Source organism: Bidens hawaiensis, unplaced genomic scaffold (assembly GCF_021521415.1).
Source record: "Bidens hawaiensis isolate Kalapana, Puna unplaced genomic scaffold, B.hawaiensis_p1.1 tig00000001_1, whole genome shotgun sequence".
Classification (NCBI taxonomy): Eukaryota; Viridiplantae; Streptophyta; class Magnoliopsida; order Asterales; family Asteraceae; genus Bidens; species Bidens hawaiensis.
The window spans coordinates 8581839-8602413 of NW_027491014.1; the positions used below are offsets into that span (position 1 = coordinate 8581839).

Below are 20575 nucleotides of genomic sequence, written 5' to 3' on the forward strand. Positions count from 1 at the left end.
TCCATTTTTGTCTGACTGGTCAAACAATTATTTTAATAATTAAACTATTGAAAGCCAGGTCAGCAATAAAGTGCAGAATTATAAATTAGATATCACTAAAAGGAAAATTGAGTTATTTCTGTATTGTGCACGCAATTCATCCAAGTTTTAATAAATAAAATTATATTGATAAAAACTTAAATTTTTCTGTTTTACCCGTGACACAAAAATAATAAATTAAAGTTGGAAAACACATTTCTTTTTCTGTCGACCCTACTACGCACCGTGTATTGAGTCATCTAGTCCCCTATATTATTATTTTATTATGACAACCCAACAGTTTCATTTGGATTACCCTAATTCCAACTCAATTCCACTCTATATATCCACAACACAATCCATATTCACACATCCAAATATCACAATATTATTTCTTCTAAATCCAAATAAATGACTACTTCAATTTCATCTTCCTTGTTTTGTTCTCCATATTCCAAACAATCATCACATTCAAATTCAACTTTTGTTAAATTCAGAAAATCTCTAATCTCTGCGGCTTACGCCACCGCAGAGAGGACGGAGATACGTACCATAAGTCCAGTCTCACTGTACGAGGTGCTCGGTGTTCCGATAGGAGCTGACACACGAGAGGTGAAATCGGCGTACCGAAGATTAGCCAGAGTTTTACATCCGGATGTTTGTGAGTCATCATCAGCTGATGATGATTTTATGAAAGTGCACTCGGCTTATGCTACGCTTGCAGATCCAGTTAAACGAGCCGAATATGACCGGAGTCTGGTTCAGAGACGGGCCGGGGACTTATCTTCGGTTACATCTGTTGGTGGTTTTAGGAGTACAATTAGTAGAAGATGGGAAACGGACCAGTGTTGGTAGAAAACTAAGAAATTAATTGTTAGTACTTAGATCTCGAGTTTGTAAATATATAACACTAAATTAGATTAAATATAATGAACAATTATTTGAAAGCTTATTTTTACATGGAGAAAGTGAATATGGGGCTGTTAAGCACCCAACTTTATATGCGAAACCATCAAAACTACGTAGTTTTGATTCAAACTTTCTAAAAAAGAACCGATTTATTCCTTTCTTATATTGCTTTCCTCTCCTCAAAACTGGCAAATTCATATTAAATCCCTAATTCCGATTTACTGTTGCATCAATTTATTGCTTAAGTACAGGCATATCATCATCATCTTCAATCACAATTTCTTATTTTAAAAATCTCTAAACCTAATTCATTAAAATTACTCTTTAAGAAAACAAGTTTTGAAACAAATATTCTCCCAGTCACAAGTTCTGAACCTTACACTATGAGTACAATCTCCTTTTGACTATTTCAAATAACTTATTTTTACTTTCCAAGTATTAAAATTGTTGTATCGGTATTAAAATAATAAAAAATGGAAAACATGTTGAAGTGTTGGATTTGTCTTAAAAGAACTATAAAATAGAAGACATCGGAATAGCAGGATCGGGTTTAAATGAATAAGGTTCTAGAGCTTTTCTAACATGATAAATAGCGATGGAAGAGTGAGAAGATGATTTGCTTGCAATCTGAAAATAATAGGAATTGACCGTGATGAATTGAAAATTAGGGATTTAATTTGAATTTGCTAATTTTTTTGAGAGGAAACCAATATAAGAATGGAATAAAATAGAAGGAAACCATCAAACCTACATCAAAACTACGTAGTTTTGATGGTTTCGCATGTAAGATTGGATGCTTAACAGCCCCATATTTACTTTTCTCTTTTTATATTATAGAGTTGTTATTGATTATGGGTGCTCTATATTTATTGGTAGTGTAACACAGGCCGAATTACAATATTTGGTTTTCAATTCGTTTTTGAATTTAAACCAAGATAGAGAATAGGTTTTTGATTCTAGAATACCAATTTCGGTTATGAAAAACCTGTTTCATTGAGCTATTGAGTTTTAATGTCGGAAATCCATTAAATATTTTTGCACTTATAAAACCAAAAAAATGAATTGTGAAGAAAACCAAAATTTGAATAGATAAACATACAATTTATTAAAACTTTGGTTTTCGATGTGATTTTGGTTTGTTTGCACTAAAAGGAGATTCCAAAATGCTTTTAGTTCCACTAATAACAATTGTAAAATTATTTGTTGACTTTATAATGGATCCTTTTTCTAGAAGAATTAGACTTTTAGTGGTGTATAATATGTAAATGTTATATTTTCTTTTAGAAAGATTTCATGCGTAACTCATAATATAAAACTTAAATTAAGGTGACACAGATTATCAATAGAATATTCAAATTAATTCAAAAAGTTTGTTCTTGTTTGAAATTGGTTAAACTATAACCGTTGGTTAATTTTTGTTTGACTAAACGTTTTCCCAACCCGAACGTATCTTTGAGTATGCAAATAAATAGGGTACTTTAAATGCAAAAGAGACACATGATTTTTAGCATGAAAACATCTCAAAACTGAGAGTAAAAACCACGAGACTGCTAAAGCCGTTTCAAATCCACTATTACCAATAATAGAGCAATGCAAAGTCTTCTCTAGATGAACTAGAGGTATATAAAAATCATCATATACTTGAAACAAACTAACGTAATGCATATAGAATCAAAATACAAAAGAGTAAACAAGTAAGAGGCATCACCAACGACAAATAATCGATCTTTAAAACGTCTCTTATCTTCGTAAAACACAAATATTTGTTCTTTAGTGACTTTTATTTTGTGATGTCGGCACTCGGCATCCAATTACCTGTTTCCTGAGTCTTTGAGCCCAGGATAAGGCTTGTTAAGTCATGGGGCTCAAACCAAATAAACCAACTTTGGTTTTGTGTATATTTGAGGTATAAATATATTAATATTATGGATATAAATATAGATTGGCTTTCTTCTCAAGTTTTCATATCCTATATATACATCTCATCGTATGTAAGGTCAATATTTATAACTTGCAATTTCAAATTACAAAAGTCATTATATATTAATGGTCAAGTGAATAATTTAAGTCGATTAGGAAACCGGACACGAAATGAGAGCTTTGGAGGCGCATTTAGCTTCAATGGGGATAAGGCTTCTAGAATGTTTAGCTTATACTATATATAGAAGTCTTATGTATTATGTATGTGTGTATTTTCTATGGTGTAAATCATCCACCCAATGGGAGCTTACCTTGGGTGGGTCAGTTTTTTATCAATATATTAAATCTTTTAACCGACAACGAGATCGTTCATATATTTTATCTTTATTAATTATGTTCGGTCATTTGATTTACCGCACCCGTCTCAACACTTTGTATCAAGAGTAAAACCGTTCGTGTGGTCGTTTTGGGACCTACAATTGGTATCAGAGCGGGTCGAATTTTAAGATTCAACTTTGCTCTTGATATTCGGACTCTATTTCCGCTATTACCCGAAGCGTGACGTTAAAAACCCGTTGAAGTTTGAAAATCAAGTTTGTAGATCGATAAAATGAAGTTGGAAATAAAGTGGAAATAAGCGTGTTTGAAGCTTCTTCTTGTAGATCTGGATTTTCAAGATCTACAAGTGTCAAGATCCGGGCGTTTCGGGAACCGTTCCACCATACGCTGAAAATCTGGCGACCCTACGGTTCTTCCCGTTGACGAGTTTGAAGTTAAATATGTAAAATATCAAGTTGAAGATGTAAAATATCAAACTCCGATACACGTCTGTTATTTCAGGTCGTAGCAACTGTTGGATGAACATGTGACCAACGGGTTTGCCGGTAACCGGTAACTGCTGGAGGTGGTAGATGGTGGCTGTCCGGGTTTCAATTCATCTTAAAAAAATAAAAAATAAAAAATTCAAGTTGATTAGATTCAATTTGAATCCATTCGTTTTTTCCGACATCCGTTTTTCCGGCTAGTGTGTGGGAGCGAGAACGGAGAAAGAAATAAAAGAAAAGAAGAAGACGACGGAAGAAGACGGCAGCGTATGGTTGGCCGAATTCGTTTTTCCAGTGATTTTGTGTCACACCCCAACCTACGGCGGAAATGCCGGGGCGCGAACTGATTGTCACAGCTCTCAAGGTTACTATCATGCAAAATATTTAAATGACAATATCTATTAATTGAATTCAATTATCAAATAAATCAAATACAAACAAGTACATAATTCATACAACAATACAAATTTTATATTTCTTGATTAAAATATTCTTCTAGCTTAATTCTTCACTAAGTCTTCACCAACCTGCATATGCGTATAAAATAAAGTTTTGTCAACAACACATGTTGAGTGAGCAACACACCAGTTTAAGTGTACATATAGTATATATATAATAAAATAAGTAGCTGCAACAAGTCATATGAGAATAACAAAATAACCGAATGAGCAAGTATAAAGTATAACTGAGATGTCAAAAAGCACAAGGCTATAACGACTGGCGTATGATCATACTAGACTGAGATTATGTTGGACCTCTCTAAATGCGAAAGCATACAAAGAAAATAAGCACATAAACAAGTAAGGTATAAGTTGTTAACACATAAGACAAAGTTGCAGTTTTGAGTATAAGTATAAATGAGAAATATATTTACGCATATGTCCCCAAAACATTGAAAGCGGTAAAATAGGGGAATGTGGTACTCACCTCAAAGACAAATCAAAGGAAGATTAAGATAACGAGAAAACGGGAAAAGTCACACGCGAACGTTAAAGCCTCGAACAGTGATCGGAGGTGGGTTAAATGATGTAGAACAGGGCCGGCGATGGAGGTAGACGAATGAGCTACTAAACTGAGTTAACAATTTAATTGATTCGGGGCTAAGGACGGCGACGAGTTGAGTATACTGGGTGTTAGTTTAATTACGTTTATATGTTCGTTTATATAGAAAACGATATTAGGGTTAGGGTCCGCTAAGACGCTTATGGTAAAACGGATCAATAAGATCGTGTTAACTCAATTATCTTGTCGGTTGGGCCGAAATTGATAATATTAAACGATTTACAAGATCAAACTCAACAATTAAACGAAAATTGAGGTCCAAGTCAAATATTCTTGAATTCGGGTACAAGAAACATAAAATGGATACGGGTATGGTAAATGGACATCCATATCATCATATGGGTTATAACAATATTTTCATTTTAGCCCTTGAGGTTGGAGGATGGTTACAAAAGAATTTAAAACCTATACTTTGGGTTAAAAGTGTAAGAACAATAAAGATTAATAATAAACAATTTAATATTAATAAAATAATCAAGCTAATTCGATAACGAAATATTTAAAAAAAATATAACCCGAACATTTAAATGAGTCGAGTGAAAGTATAAATCGAAAGCCCGAGTTGTTACAGTCTCCCATACTTTAGGGAATTTCGTCCCGAAATTAAAAAATACTATAACAACACCTTTAAAGTTTGAGGAAAAGAAAATTTTAAAATAAAATTTAAAAATTCATAACACCGAACTTTGAATAGTTAAAATAACGCTCCAAATGAAAATCCGATAGGGGCACTTATATATAGGATGTACCAGCGGCGTATCCACCATGTCCTTATCATTTTTACATTTGTACCGTTATCCCAACTACTTTCCATTCTATATTACGACACACAACTTTACGCTTCATGATTTCCATGCGAGGACTTCGATAATTATGTTCCGGACCATAATTATTGTTATCGCCGGATGGTCCACATGATTCGTCTCATCGTGTGGATTTACAAAACGTTTGATTAAAAACATGAATTTAAGGAAACAAAAGTTTTAAGAAGTTTTAATTAACACTAGAAAGTCATCAATGCATAAAACAATTTCAAAAGTTGTAGTGGATTTAAATAAAGAAATGTCTAAGACATCGCAAGGATATAAGTATTTAAAAATTAAGAAATGTAGCTTATAAATAGTTAAGGTTAATGAAGGTAAAGAAATAAGATAGAAGTAGGCTTAAATAAGCAATCTATATAAAAGAAAGTTTATTAATATAAAAGATAGATAGTTCAAATGCCATAAGAGGCGTTACAATAAGACAAGATAAGGTAAGATAGATAAAGGGAACAACAAAGGTCTTCAATATCGTTGAGTAGCTTGATTGACGTAACTTGAGGCACCATGAGGAGTTGCGGGAGTTGGAGCAGTTGAGGTAGATTGATTCGGCATTGCTTGGGAAAACTGGAGCTTGAACGGTTTGCAAGAGAGTTGTTTGGTGGAAATATGTATGATAAACTTGAGCTTTTGGTTGCGAGGTGTGGTAGTGTTGGGTTAAGTAAGGCTGAGGAGTTTGAGGGACATGAGGTTCATGGGTTTAAACCTAATAAGCATGGGTCAAGTAGTATGGTGTAGTCGTAGATTGGGCTTGATGGGCTTGGGTAAGTTGAGGGCACACATTACGAAGATGACTTGGGTCCTTACAGTGGTAGCAAGCACAGGTATTAGGAACATCGGGTTGAGCATGAGGGGTAGGTTGTTGAGGAACATCTTGTGCAGTAGGCGAGACACGGTAGGTGTTAGAAAGATGGTCATAACGATTACAGTGGGTGCAGCAACGGCATAGGGATTCAACCGAGTGATGATAGTTACAAATGGAGCATGACGAAAAAGGACCGAGGTAAGGTTCCTTGTTTGAGGAGACTTGCGGGTATGTAGGTTTTTTTGCGGAAAGGTTCTTACGTTTCTTGTTGTGAGGAAGAGTAGATGGTTTATAGTTACCAACAGAGGAATTAGTGGAAAAAGTCGAATCGGTTGCATTGATGTCTAAAATTTGGATCACTATCTTAAGAAACGCAGCAGCTATCTTTTGGCGATATAGGCGGCCATACGATGGTCGTGAGAATCAAAGGATTGATGTCGAGGATAACGTTGGTTTCTTGAATGAGACATTCTATAGGGACCAAAAAGGAGGATTTATAAGATGAAGGATAAATTGAGGAAATCATAAGAATAGTGAAATGTTTAACTATGTAGATCACTTATAATAACGTTGCGATAAGAAGTGAGGGGATTTGCGTCATGAGAATTAAAAGTAAGAGTTTATAAGATGAGGGGGTACATAGCGTAAATAGTTATTAAATGATGTAGTCAATAAGATTAATGTGTGATGACTACATAAGGAGTTAAGTCAATTTAAAATTTATTTATTTAAGTTAAATTTAATTTAAACCAACGAAATATAAATTGTGTGTTGGCCTCCCATGAGCTTTCCATGGCAATTTGAATGGCCCAACGAAACTAATGATTAAAAGCAACTGAGTTGGACATCCCATGAGCGTTACATGGCAATTTGATTGTCCCAACTATTTAACGAATTAACAATGCAATGAAGTTTGTCGGCCCAATGAGCGTTACATGGCGTTTTAACCGACCAAAATAAATAACGAAGTATCGAAATAAATATGGGTAGTTGGAGAATCTTGTGAAATCACCACATTGATTACTCCAACAAAAATACGAAATCAAGTTAAGAAATGAATAGTAGGAGTGCCCATGTGTTCCATGGATTTTTCACCCAACTAACCATTTAAATAACGGAACACAATAATGGGGAAAACCGAGTTTAGCCACGAAATCACCGTGAATTCGGTTAAAATCAACCTAAGGTGTCGATCATATGGCATTTATGGGTCTCGCTCGGGTCCATAGGGTTGAGTACTGTGGTCAGGTTATCACCCAGGTAAGGAATAGCGTCTTACCTTTGGTTCTTGGAACCATTTTGTCAGTGCCCAACTCACAGTTTCTCTTCCCTTTTCAATTATCGTAGGGACATGCCACATAATCTAGTCTTAAGGTTTACGAGTGAAAACAAAAGGTGGGAATTCTTAAGGAATTTCCCGTAAATAAAAACAATCTAATTTCGAAAAGTTTTCTTTGAATGTTGAGGCATAGCCTCGGAGTTTGTGTGTGTGTGCATAACAATACAATAGATAATAAATAATAATTATCTAAGAATTCTGTAAACAATCTAATTTGAACACATAAAGGTAAACAGATAGGCATGTGTAGGGTTCCTAAACATGTGTCTAAGGTAATTTCTAACGACCTATCTTAAACCTTCGGCTTTGATACCAATCTGTCACACCCCAACCTACGGCGAAAATGCCGAGGCGCGAACTGATTGTCACAGCTCTCAAGGTTACTGTCATGCAAAATATTTAAATGACAATATCTATTAATTGAATTCAATTATCAAATCAAACAAATACAAACAAGTACATAATTCATACAACAATACAAATTTTATATTTCTTGATTAAAATATTCTTCTAGCTTAATTCTTCACTAAGTCTTCACCAACCTGCATATGCGTATAAAATAAAGTTTTGTCAACAACACATGTTGAGTGAGCAACACACCAGTTTAAGTGTACAGTCTAACTGAGATGTCGAGAAGCTCAAGGCTATAACGATTGGCGTATGATCATACTAGACTGAGATTATGTTGGACCTCTCCGAATGCGAAAGCATACAAAGAAAATAAGCACATAAACAAGTAAGGTATAAGTTGTTAACACATAAGACAAAGTTGCAGTTTTGAGTATAAGTATAAATGAGAAATATATTTACGCATATGTCCCCAAAACATTGAAAGCGGTAAAATAGGGGAATGTGGTACTCACCTCAAAGACGAATCAAAGGAAGATTAAGATAACGAGAAGACGGGAAAAGTCACACGCAAACGTTAAAGCCTCGTACAGTGATCGGAGGTGGGTTAAATGATGTAGAACAGGGTCGGTGATGGAGGTAGACGGATGAGCTACTAAACTGAGTTAACAATTTAATTGATTAGGGGCTAAGGACGGCGACGAGTTGAGTATACTGGGTGTCAGTTTAATTATGTTTATATGTTCATTTATATAGAAAACGATATTAGGGTTAGGGTCCGCTAAGACGCTTATGGTAAAACGGATCAATAAGATCGTGTTAACTCAATTATCTTGTCGGTTGGGCCGAAATTGATAATATTAAACGATTTACAAGATCAAACTCAACAATTAAACGAAAATTGAGGTCCAAGTCAAAGATTCTTGAATTCGGGTACAAGAAACATAAAACGGATACGGGTATGGTAAATGGACATCCATATCATCATATGGGTTATAACAATATTTTCATTTTAGCACTTGAGGTTGGAGGATGGTTACAAAAGAATTTAAAACCTATACTTTGGGTTAAAAGTGTAAGAACAATAAAGATTAATAATTAACAATTTAATATTAATAAAATAATCAAGCTAATTAGATAACGAAATATTTTAAAAAAATATAACCCGAACATTTAAACGAGTTGAGTGAAAGTATAAATCAAAAGCCCGAGTTGTTACAATTTGTTTGGCGGTGGTTATGGTGGTGGACGCGGCGGCTTTTGGAGATGGGGTGGCCGGAAGCCACTTTTCCGGCCGCCGGGAACTTTGGCGGCTGCAATGTTTTTCCGACAGGGGTGACATTTGATGACGGCTGTGAGGTGATGAAGATGGTTTAGGGTTTGGCGCATCCAATGATGATGACGGCTGCAGCTGCTCATACAAGATATTATGTTTTCTTGTGCCCTAATTATATGAAGATATGGGCTAAAACTGATTATTTGGGCTAGTATGTGTTTTAAAATCATATTTTGGCTATCAAATAAAATTGGGCTTGAGTGGGATTGTAATGGGCTGCAAGAATTTCTTTCGCGCCAAACCCTTGTTGGGTTAACATCTTGGGATGAAAAAATTTATCTTTGGCCAAGAAAATTGTTCGGGGTTGACCAACTGAAGAAAGTAAAATGTGTTCGGGTTTTCATCGTTATTGAACAATGTTCAAAACGTATTATTTCCATATTTTTTTAAGGCGCTTAAAAGGTAAATAATAAACTTTGTCATTTGATCGTTGTCCCTGGTAGTTCTTCTGAACATATAATGCTTGAAGATCCGAGATGGATAAAGAAGCGATAACTCCTTAATGAATGAATTTGGTGGATCAAACCTTTAGGGGGTGATTGAAGAGGCTTCAACTTTATCTGGTTGATTTGTGAAGATGCGAGACACGACTTGACGATGTTGTGATACCATAAATCAAAGGGGTGATAGTAAGGCCAATATTTGTTACTTGCGATATAAAATTATGAAACTATGTAAGGCCTCGTTACCGGTAGCCCTACTTTGGATGTTGGGTTTACTCATAAACACAGTTCAAATATCAGAGTTAATTAAAACTTTACGCGGAACATAAAAACTTTCATAAAACATTTCATAACAATCCGAAACATGTCTTAAACAAACAACTTGTCTTTAAAAAAAAAGTAATTAAAACATAACACGTCTTGAGCCTTCTGATGCCAACCTCTTATTCAATGCCACGTGTCCCCTCAAGCGAGCTGCCTCATTCTACTCACCTGCGTGCATACTAAAAGTCAGCTACGCTAAATGAGTTCTAGTTAATCATACATAATACAATACATACATTTACCTTCCTTTATGTATCCGAAGATACATAATAAGTACTTTACTAATTTATTTTCATTCCATAAGTTCATACATACGCTATAAACTTACCTTCCTTTATGTATCCGAAGATACATAATAAGTACTTTACTAATTTATTTTCATTCCATAAGTTCATACATACGCTCGTACTATATTACTTTTATACTATATAAATTACCGTCCTTTTCTATTTCAGATATTATTAGGGTCTGGTCCTTTTCTTGTCTATCTCAGAATAATTAGGGTCTGGTCCCTTTCTTGTCTATCTCAGATATTATTAGGGTCTGGTCCCTTTTTACTTCTCTATCTCATATATTAATAGGGTATGGTCCCTTCTATCTCAGATACTATTAGGGTCTGGTCCCACTTTCTTCATCTTCGTACATACTGTCTTTACATACCCATAACATACATAATTTCTTTAATAATTCATACATATTCATATATTGTACATATATCTATCATAAACATACCTCCCTTGTTAGCACGTGCAATATCCGAAGATCGTTCACGTACTGACAAGCTTTCATTCACATTTAAGATATACATACATAACATATAAACCATATAAGGCATACACTTACCAGTTAAGGTAAGTGTATTAACTATCACATCAACTATGCACACAACCCCGAAAACATAACAAGGAAATGGGGCTAGAAACTCACCTGAATGCGATTACGTTCGCCGTTAATGGCAATCCCTTTCTTCAGTTGTGCACGACTGACTGTATAGTAACTATACGTATCAATTAACTATCACTACTCATATCATCTTTCTAGTCTTAGTTATTACCCACAACGAACGGGGGTCCGGGGGCAGCGCCCCTGGCAGCGGGGTCTAGGGGCGGCAGCCCCTAGCAGGGTCCAAGGGGCAGAGCCCCTGGCTGGGGTCGAGCGTATTTTTCATTAACTGCCTTAGCGTATTTTTCATTAGGATTTTAATTTGTTTTCTAATTCATTAACTCATTCCTCATAACGATTTAAGTCTGATTTGTAATCCAATTCGTTACCGAACTGAACTTAAGTGAACTTAAGGTTCGACGAAATTAGAGTCCAGCGAACATAGGGTTCAGCGAAGTTAACATTGGTGGACTTAAGTTAGGCGAACTTAACATTAAACGAACTTAAGTCTAGCGAGGTTGACCATAGAGAACTTACGCCTAGCGAAGTTGACCACGGCGAACTTACGTCTAGCGAACAAGCAGGCGAACATGGTTAGCGAACATGCAGGGCGAACTTACAGGGCGAAGTTAAGCATCAGCAGCTACGGGTTTTCCTTAACCCAAAACATTTCTGTTTCGCCGTGTAAATCCCGGGTATGCTGTTAACTAGTCCCGAAATCATTCCTTTAGTCTCTTTTGGATAAGACTCGGCCCGAAAACGTATAAAGTTTGAACCTTTAGGCTCAAAACGTTTAATAATAAGTTTAGGGTTCATTTTAAACGTTTCATAAGCAGACGCGAGTTTGTTAAGTTCGTTTCTAACATCAAGTTCACAACTTTACGTTTTATTTACGCCCGATCTAATCTCGTTCTAAGTTTCAAGGCGAAACGTTAATAAAAGTGTAAACTTTAAGATCGAAACGTTGCTTTTTGCGTTTGTTTGACTTAGTTATAGACTTTAGATCTTGTATATATCTTGTGTATAACGAGGATCTATCGAGAATCAACATTTGTTTGACTCGGATCTTACCCCTTTCTCACGGCCGTATATAGGTGTGGTGTAGGTGTGTGTTTTTGAGTGTGTAGGAAAATATGGAAAGATGGAAATGATAGTTAGAGTTTTAGGATGGTTTAAGGGGTATTTATATCCCTTAAAGCCCATGGACCTAAGGCCCATTACTCTTTTAATCTATCTTAATTAATCCAAGTCCATGACTTTTCTTCATTAACACTAATTAATTATTTAACACACGACAATTTAACGCAACTCTTTTTATTTATTATTAGAATATTTAGGATGTTACAAGCTAGTTATATATTTATGGTCAAGTGAATAGTTTAAGTCGACGAGGAAACTAGAGACGAAACGAGAGCTTCGAGACACGCATCTAGCTTCAGTGGGTATAGGCTTCTAGAATGTTTAGCTTTTACTACATGTAGAAGTCTTATTTATTATGTATGTGTGTATTTTCCATGTTGTAAATCATCCACCCAAGGAGAGCTCATCTTTGGTGGGTCAATTCTTTATCAATATATTAAATCTTTTAACCGACAACAAGATCGTTCATATATTTTATCTTTATTATTTATGTTTGGTCGTTTGATTTACCGTACCCATCTCGACACTTTGTATCAAGAGGAAAACCATTCGTGTGGTCGTTTTGGGACCTACATTGTATCTCATTGTAAGACACATCTTATTAATGAAATCTCCATCTTTCTCCCTACATCTTTTTCTCATATTCTTTAGCTATTAGGCTTGTTTCACAACATATTATCAACACGAGTCTCTCAAAAACACTAATCCTCTCTTGTCACATGTACAAAACCCAACGACTGCTTTCAATGCTCAAGGAATTTTCATTGGTCAGGTAGGGTAATCTCTGAATCATGCAAGCAAATTGAATCTTTGGTTTCATTATGAACAAGACTATTTAGTATATTGGGATGGGGTGATTTATGCAGCTGGAATAACGAAGTTCTTAGAAATTTCTATTTTGATTTTGTACATCAAACTTTTTTTGTTTAGAAAATAGCTTTTTGGGCGCACTCATGGGGTTAGCCCACAGTTATTTTTTGTAGTTTATCACAACACGATTGTCCATATATATATATTTTTTGTTTATTTACTTTTTCTCTGAGTTCAACGCATGTGAATAGTTTCTTTCATGAACAATCGTTTATTTTATTGATGACTTTTCATTTCTTAGAGCATTCTTATCCATATTATGTGAGTATGTGTTTTTATAAGAGAGAGTGATTTAAGGTGTTGTGAGTAAAAAAATTTTCTATTTTAAAAAACATAGTGATTTTTCTGTGTATTTGAAAAGCTATTGTTCACCCCTATAATTTTTTAATATATTTTGAAAGTGGTTGTGAGTGAATGAAAGAGAAATGGTAATGATAAATGTATAAAAAAGTATTATTTAATTGAAAAAATAAGAGAAAATATAGTGTGTTTTAGTGTAATTTTGAACTAGGGTATATACCCGCGTGACACGCGGGTGGAATATCATGTCACTAAACATAATCAACTTAAACATCAATTTAAACAAACATAATATTTCTTTAACAATTAAAACTTGATAGATTTACATTGTCACTAAACATATCACTATACAAACCAAAAAGTAATAAATTTACATTGTCTTAATATTAAAACTTCCAAATTACATGAAGTTAATTTGAACATAACAACCAAAACACATTAACAAAATAACTAATAATGTTCTTTGCTATTAAACAATCATCAACATCGTGAAAACTTCAACAAAAAATCCATTTTTCTAACACACCTGAAAATTGTTACAACACAATAGCATATTATATAAAATATAAACCAAACAAAACAACATGTATAATAATTAGTAACATATAAACATTACTAAAGTTGTTATGTGGAATAACTTGTCACTAAATATATTGAAATATAAAAACCTTTTTTGGCTGTCATTTTATACTTAACAAATTTTATACTATTCTAAAACAACCTGTTTTGAAATATTTTCAAAATCGTTACAAAATATAAAAAAATTGGAATTAGTCAACTTTAAAAAATTATGAAATTTTGTTTGATTTTTGACCAATTTTGCAACAAACTTTTAAGTGATCACTGACATTAATATTTTGTTAAAATTCGAAAACTTGAAAACATTTTACAATATATAAATTTTCAAATAACTTTGGAAAGATTAAAAATTCTTATGTTGACTTTGAAAATAATTAAACGTGAAAAAATATGAAGGAAAATCAATGAAAACAAAATATAAACGTTTTGTCACTAAATTATCAAATATTTTTAATATTCTTTGAAAACATTATGAAGACTTAGACTATCAAATTGTTTGGATGTTATAATTAGAATATTTATATTATGTTTAAAAAACTTTTTAGTTAAAATGGATAAAAATATAATACGTGTTTATTATATATTATTGAGAAATTTAGTGACATTAATATTTTATGAACACAAATTCAAAAAAAAATGTTGAACATACATAACCAAATTTAAAACGGTGAATATAAAAAGAAACTTATGTTTCGGGTGTGGAATCTCATAATCAATTGAATCTACTACAAATAATAACTATAACAAATTAATATGTGATTAATTTAATTTTTGAAATAAGTAGTGGCATTAATATTTTATGAAAAGTTGTCATTTTTAATATTAATATTACTTTAATCACCCATTTAAAAAGTTCAACTTAAAGTTAAAATCAACTTTAATGTTTGACCAGGCAATTTAAAAATGTTTGACCAACTTAAACGCTTGACCAGCAATTAAATAAAAAAATCAACTTAAATTTAAATTTGAAAATTTAAACTTTTTTAATCAAATAGTTTTAGAAAATAATAAATTGGAATGATGGTAAGTTTAGACGTTATGGAATATTGACCAACCATTTAAAAATTTCAACTTTAACTTAAATTTGGAATTTAAAATTCGAAATTGTAATCGTTTTAGAAATAAAAAAAGTGAAAGAAAAAAAACAAATATAATTAATGCAATTATTGCGTCAATTAATTAATGTTCCTAATTAATAATAAACTCAATTAATGCAAAATTAATTGTCCTATTTAATTAAATAAATATTTAGCCATAAATAAATGGTAGAATTAACAAATATAATTTTAGCTTTTCCTTTTTCTTCCAGAATTCATAATTATGGCGTCAATCAATTGGATTTTTGGAAACCGTAATTACAGGGCCAATTAATTGAATTTATACAAAAATAAAATTTTCTTTAATACATCGGTTCTGATTAAAATATATTGAATGGACAAACCCAACAACTATATATAATTGATTATATAAAAATCAAATAAATTATATGAATTGTGAAAAATACATAAATACATGAATAATAACAAAAATATAGATCAATATTAAACAAAAAAATAAGATATCTTATCAACAAATCTTCAACCCATGAAATTAGCTATATCAACTTTGGAACATAACCTGAAATGAGAAAATTAAATATTAATATTCATTTTACAAATAATAAATTTTAATCGTGGTAATGTTACATGTTATGAAAAATTTACCCAATAATTCATAAAATTCAACTTTAATTTAAATTTGGAAATTTATAAATTTTAAATTGCATCGTTTTAGAAATAATAAATTTTGGTGATGGTAATTTTAGAAATTATGAATGTTTGTTTAATCACCCATTTAAAAAGTTCAACTTAAAGTTAAAATCAACTTTAATGTTTGACCAGACAATTTAAAAATGTTTGACCAACTTAAACGTTTGACCAACAATTAAATAAAAAAATCAACTTAAATAAATTTAGAAATTTAAACTTTTTTAATCAAATAGTTTTAAAAAATAATAAATTGTAATGATGGTAAGTTTAGATGTTATGGAATATTGACCAACCATTTACAAATTTCAACTTTAACTTAAAATTGGAATTTAAAATTCGAAATTGTAATCGTTTTAGAAATAAAATAACAATGAAAGAAAAAACAAATACTACCTTCGTCCCATTTTAAGTGTCCTGGTTTGATTTTTCAAGTATTCCTTGTTTAACTTTAACCGGCAATATTTTTGTTTGTGTTATATAATACTTGGTGTAAAATATATGAATGGATTGGATTTCAAATGTAGTTTACATTGATATAATTTTCATCAAGTATTATATGACACAAACAAAAATATTTACGGTCAAAGTTGCAAAAGAAAGACTTGAAAAGTCAAAATATGACACTTATAATGGGACGGAGGGAGTATAATTAATGCAATTATGGCGTCAATCAATTAATGTTCCTAATAAATAATAAACTCAATTAATGCAAAATCAATTGTTCTGTTTAATTAAATAAATTTTTACCATAAGTAAATGGTAGAATTAACAAATATAATTTTAGCTTTCCTTTTTCTTCCATAATTCGTAATTATGGCGTAAATCAATTATATTTTTGGAAACCGTAATTAAAGGGCCAATTAATTGAATTTATAGAAACGTCGTAACCTTCCAAATTCTTACTCCAAATTGGTGTTAACGGTTTCAACTGAATCAGATCGGGGTTCGAAACGTACCGGAAAAACTTAAAAACGTAGAAATATTAGCTTCATCGCCGTTTTTGATTTAGAACATGAACTGATTTTTAAAAAATCAGTTAACAATGAAAACAAAGATAAAAAGGTTAGATCTACAATAACCGGAAGAAATTATGATGTTGCCGGAAAAATATATAACCTTGCCGGAAAATCATATAACATTGTTGGCCATTAGAGTATAATATATAACCTTGCCAGAAAACGATTAATCTCGATCTGCATTTCCGGAATATAAAAGATGGTGGATGGTGGAGTTAGTAAGCCGAGAGAGATAGGGAGAGAGAGAGATAGAATTTAAATACAAACAAAAATGGAAAACAAAAATCTTATCGGAAAACCGTAATAACTTCAAAATATCAATTCAATCTTGGATTTTGATATACAACCTAAAGAAATTATTACAAAATCATATAACAATTAAAATAAATATAAAACCATATCGGAAAACCTTACCGAAAAAAGATATTACCTTGCCTGAAAATCAAATAACATTGTTGGCCATTAGAGTATAATATATAACCTTACCTAGAAAACGATTAATCTCGATCTGCATTTCCGGAATATAGAAGATGGTGGATGGTGGAGTTAGTAAGCCGAGAGAGATAGGGAGAGAAAGAGATAGAGTTTAAATACAAATAAAAATGGAAAACAAAAATCTTATCGGAAATCCGTAATAACTTCAAAATATCAATTCAATCTTGGATTTTGATATACAACCTAAAGAAATTATTACAAAATCATATAAAAATTAAAATAAATATAAAACCATATCGGAAAACCTTACCGGAAAAAGATATTACCTTGCCTGAAAATCAAATAACATTGTTGGCTATTAGAGTATAATATATAACCTTACCGGAAAACGATTAATCCCCATCTACATTACCGGAATATAGAAGATGGTGAATGGTGAAGTTAGTAAGTCGAGAGAGAGAGAGAGAGAGAGATAGAGAGAGATTAAAATGATTTTGGTGGAAAATATTAAGCTTTAAATAGGTTTTTTGGTGTTCGGTCAACATGACACATGACACAATATTAGAGCTTCTGAAAATGGTAATTTGATGACTGGATGCACATGTTAACAGCCTAGTTGAATGCCATGTGTCCACATTATATTGATTTAATAGTATTTAAAGATTTAGGGATAGGGGGTTGGATGAGAATGCTCTTATATAAGTTATTATTAATTTAGTATGTATGTAAATCTCCATATCTTAAAAACATGATCTCTGCTATTCCCGTAACACATATTTCACATTTTATATATATGCATTTACAATTTAATTTGTTGTTTATTTATATAATTTCTATAATTAATATTATTATATACTTTGATACGTGATTATCGTACTATACTTTGATACTTTGATACGTGATGATACTAAAGTACTAATAAAATAAAATATGTTGCTCTTTTGTTAAAGTACTAATAAAATAAAATATGTTGCTCTTTGATACGTAGGCAAGAAAACTACGCTGTAAAGCACTGAATTATCAACTCATCGATGACATCCTTTACAGACGTAACTTTCTTGGCCCACTCTTAAGATGCGTGGACAACCAAGATGCTGACTACCTCCTAAGGGAGGTACACGAAGGCATCTGTGGAGTACACGCAGGTCCCCGCGCTGTTGTAGCTAAGCTAAACAACGCGGGATACTTTTGGCCGGGGATGCATACGGATGCGCTGGCATACATCAGAAAATGCAGGTCTTGCCAGCTTTACGCACCCAACACGCACCGCCCGAAGAATGAACTTGTTCCAGTCACCTCTTCATGGCCATTTCAGAAGTGGGCCATCGATGTGACAGGCCCATTTCCTACAGCAGCAGGAAATGTTCAGTTCCTAGTGGTAGCCATCGACTACTTCACCAAGTGGATAGAAGCAAAACCCTTAGCCCAAACAACCGCAAAACATATCAAAAAATTTATTTGGGAATTTATTATTTGTCGTTTTGGACTTCCACAGAATTTGGTGAGCGATAACGGCACCAACTTTGCTGACAAGAAGCTACAACAGTGGCTGAAAGAACTTCAAATCACCCACACCTTTACCTCAGTGGCACACCCGCAAGGTAATGGTGAGGTGGAAAGAGCAAATAAGAGCATCGTCGAAGGCATCAAGAAGAGACTCTTGGAACACAGATCCGGCTGGGTGGACGAGCTTCCGCACGTCCTTTGGGCAAACAGAACGCTGAAGAAGGCCAGTACGGGAGAAACCCCGTTCAGCCTCACTTATGGCACTGAAGCCATGGTCCCGGTCGAAATTGGTTTACCCTCACCAAGGGTCTTGATTCAGCCAGAAGACAATGATGCGGAAAGACGGTTGGACCTTATGCTAACCGAGGAACGCAGAGACTTAGCCGCAGTGCGTGAAGAGAACTACAAGCGACAAATGCAAAAGTACTACAACACGCGGGTAAAACTCTGCAACTTCAAAGTAGGAGACTACATACTGCGTAACAACGAGGCTTCGAACCAAAAACGCCCAGGAAAGCTGGCCCCGGTCTGGGAAGGGCCATACATTATCAAAGAGGTCCTGGGAAAGGGCGCATACACGCTCGAAAGGCTCGATGGCACTCCCATCCCAAGAACATGGAATGGAGCTCAATTACGCAAATGTTATATGTAGATCAATTCCAAACTTGTAAAGAAAAGGCCTAGAGCCACTTCTAATGGAAATGATTCTCCTTTCACAATGTGTTGATAGCCTTACCTTTATACTTATGAACTTCCCACACTAATGTGCCGGTATTCACCGCATAAATGGAGGAAGAAGTAAGTCGTTACGTGTGGAAGGCGGCAAAACCCGCATAAACACAACGCTAGAAATCTCAAGTTTTAAGGAAAACCTACACGCAGGTCAGATGTAAGTAAAGTTTAGCCATCCTTGTAAGTGCAAGTGAAGGTCTTACCCGCACAATCACGAACAAGGAAGCAAAACTTCAACCTATCATCTACCACGTTCAAAGGTTAACTTATTCTGAACACTTAGAAAATTTCAATGGAAAAGATGAGGAAAACTTCCACGCAGGTTGGATATAAGTAAAGTCAAGCCATCCTACTAAGTGTGACGGTCATACCCGCACAATCATGAAAGAGGAAGCGAGACAAACTTATAATCTGCCACGTTAAAAAAAGTTAACTTATCTAAGTACTAAAGAAATTACTAAGTTAGATCAAAACATGCGTAAAATAAACAAGGCAAAGAATTAACACAATCTTTATTTCATCAAATTCAAATATTACAAAGATAGCTATACAAAAGCAAAAATCTACGCTAATGGTGGAAAGGGATCTTCAGAATCAAGCTTCAGGACCACTTCCACTTGGACCCGCTCCATCAGTAGAGTGTGGTGGTTCAAGGAAAGCTTTAAGAATAGCTAGCCCATCATCAGCAGCAGCGACTTCGTTCACCTTCTCCACCAACGGATGCGGGAAGGCGGCATACTGGTTCACTGCTTGGTCGTAAATAGCTTCAGTATCCACATCATACAAAGGGAAGTTGGAAAGCGGGATGCCTTTCTCAACGAACCCTAGACATGGCAGGAAACCGGCCTTTTCCCCATCCTCATGAGAAGCGTTGAGGGCTGCGCTCATAGCATCGTCATAAGATGTCTCTGAAAAGACCCGATGCACAACCTACAAAGAAAAAAAAATACAAGTATCAGAACCTTTTCTATTTACGAAGGAAAGCGTAAAGACATGAAAAGCTTACCCGAGACAACGCTTCTCGAAGAAGCCATTCCTTGGCAACCAGAGCTTCTTGGAGGGCGGCTTGAGCTTGGGTACAGGCGCGTTCGGCTTCACTTTTATTAAGGTTGGCAAGCAACACTTCCTTTGCAGCAGCCTCTTCGACGCCCTTTAGCTTCCGCTCAGTGTGGTCAAGCACGCCCCTCTGGTCCAGGATCTCTTGGAGCTTCTTCGCGT

The 20575-nt window shown here is 33.9% G+C and overlaps 1 pseudogene; it reads left to right on the forward strand.

The window, feature by feature from the left end:
* Positions 1 to 429: 429 nt before the first annotated feature.
* On the forward strand, positions 430 to 873 carry LOC143554882 (chaperone protein dnaJ 11, chloroplastic pseudogene; annotated as a pseudogene).
* The last annotated feature ends 19702 nt before the right edge of the window (positions 874 to 20575 follow it).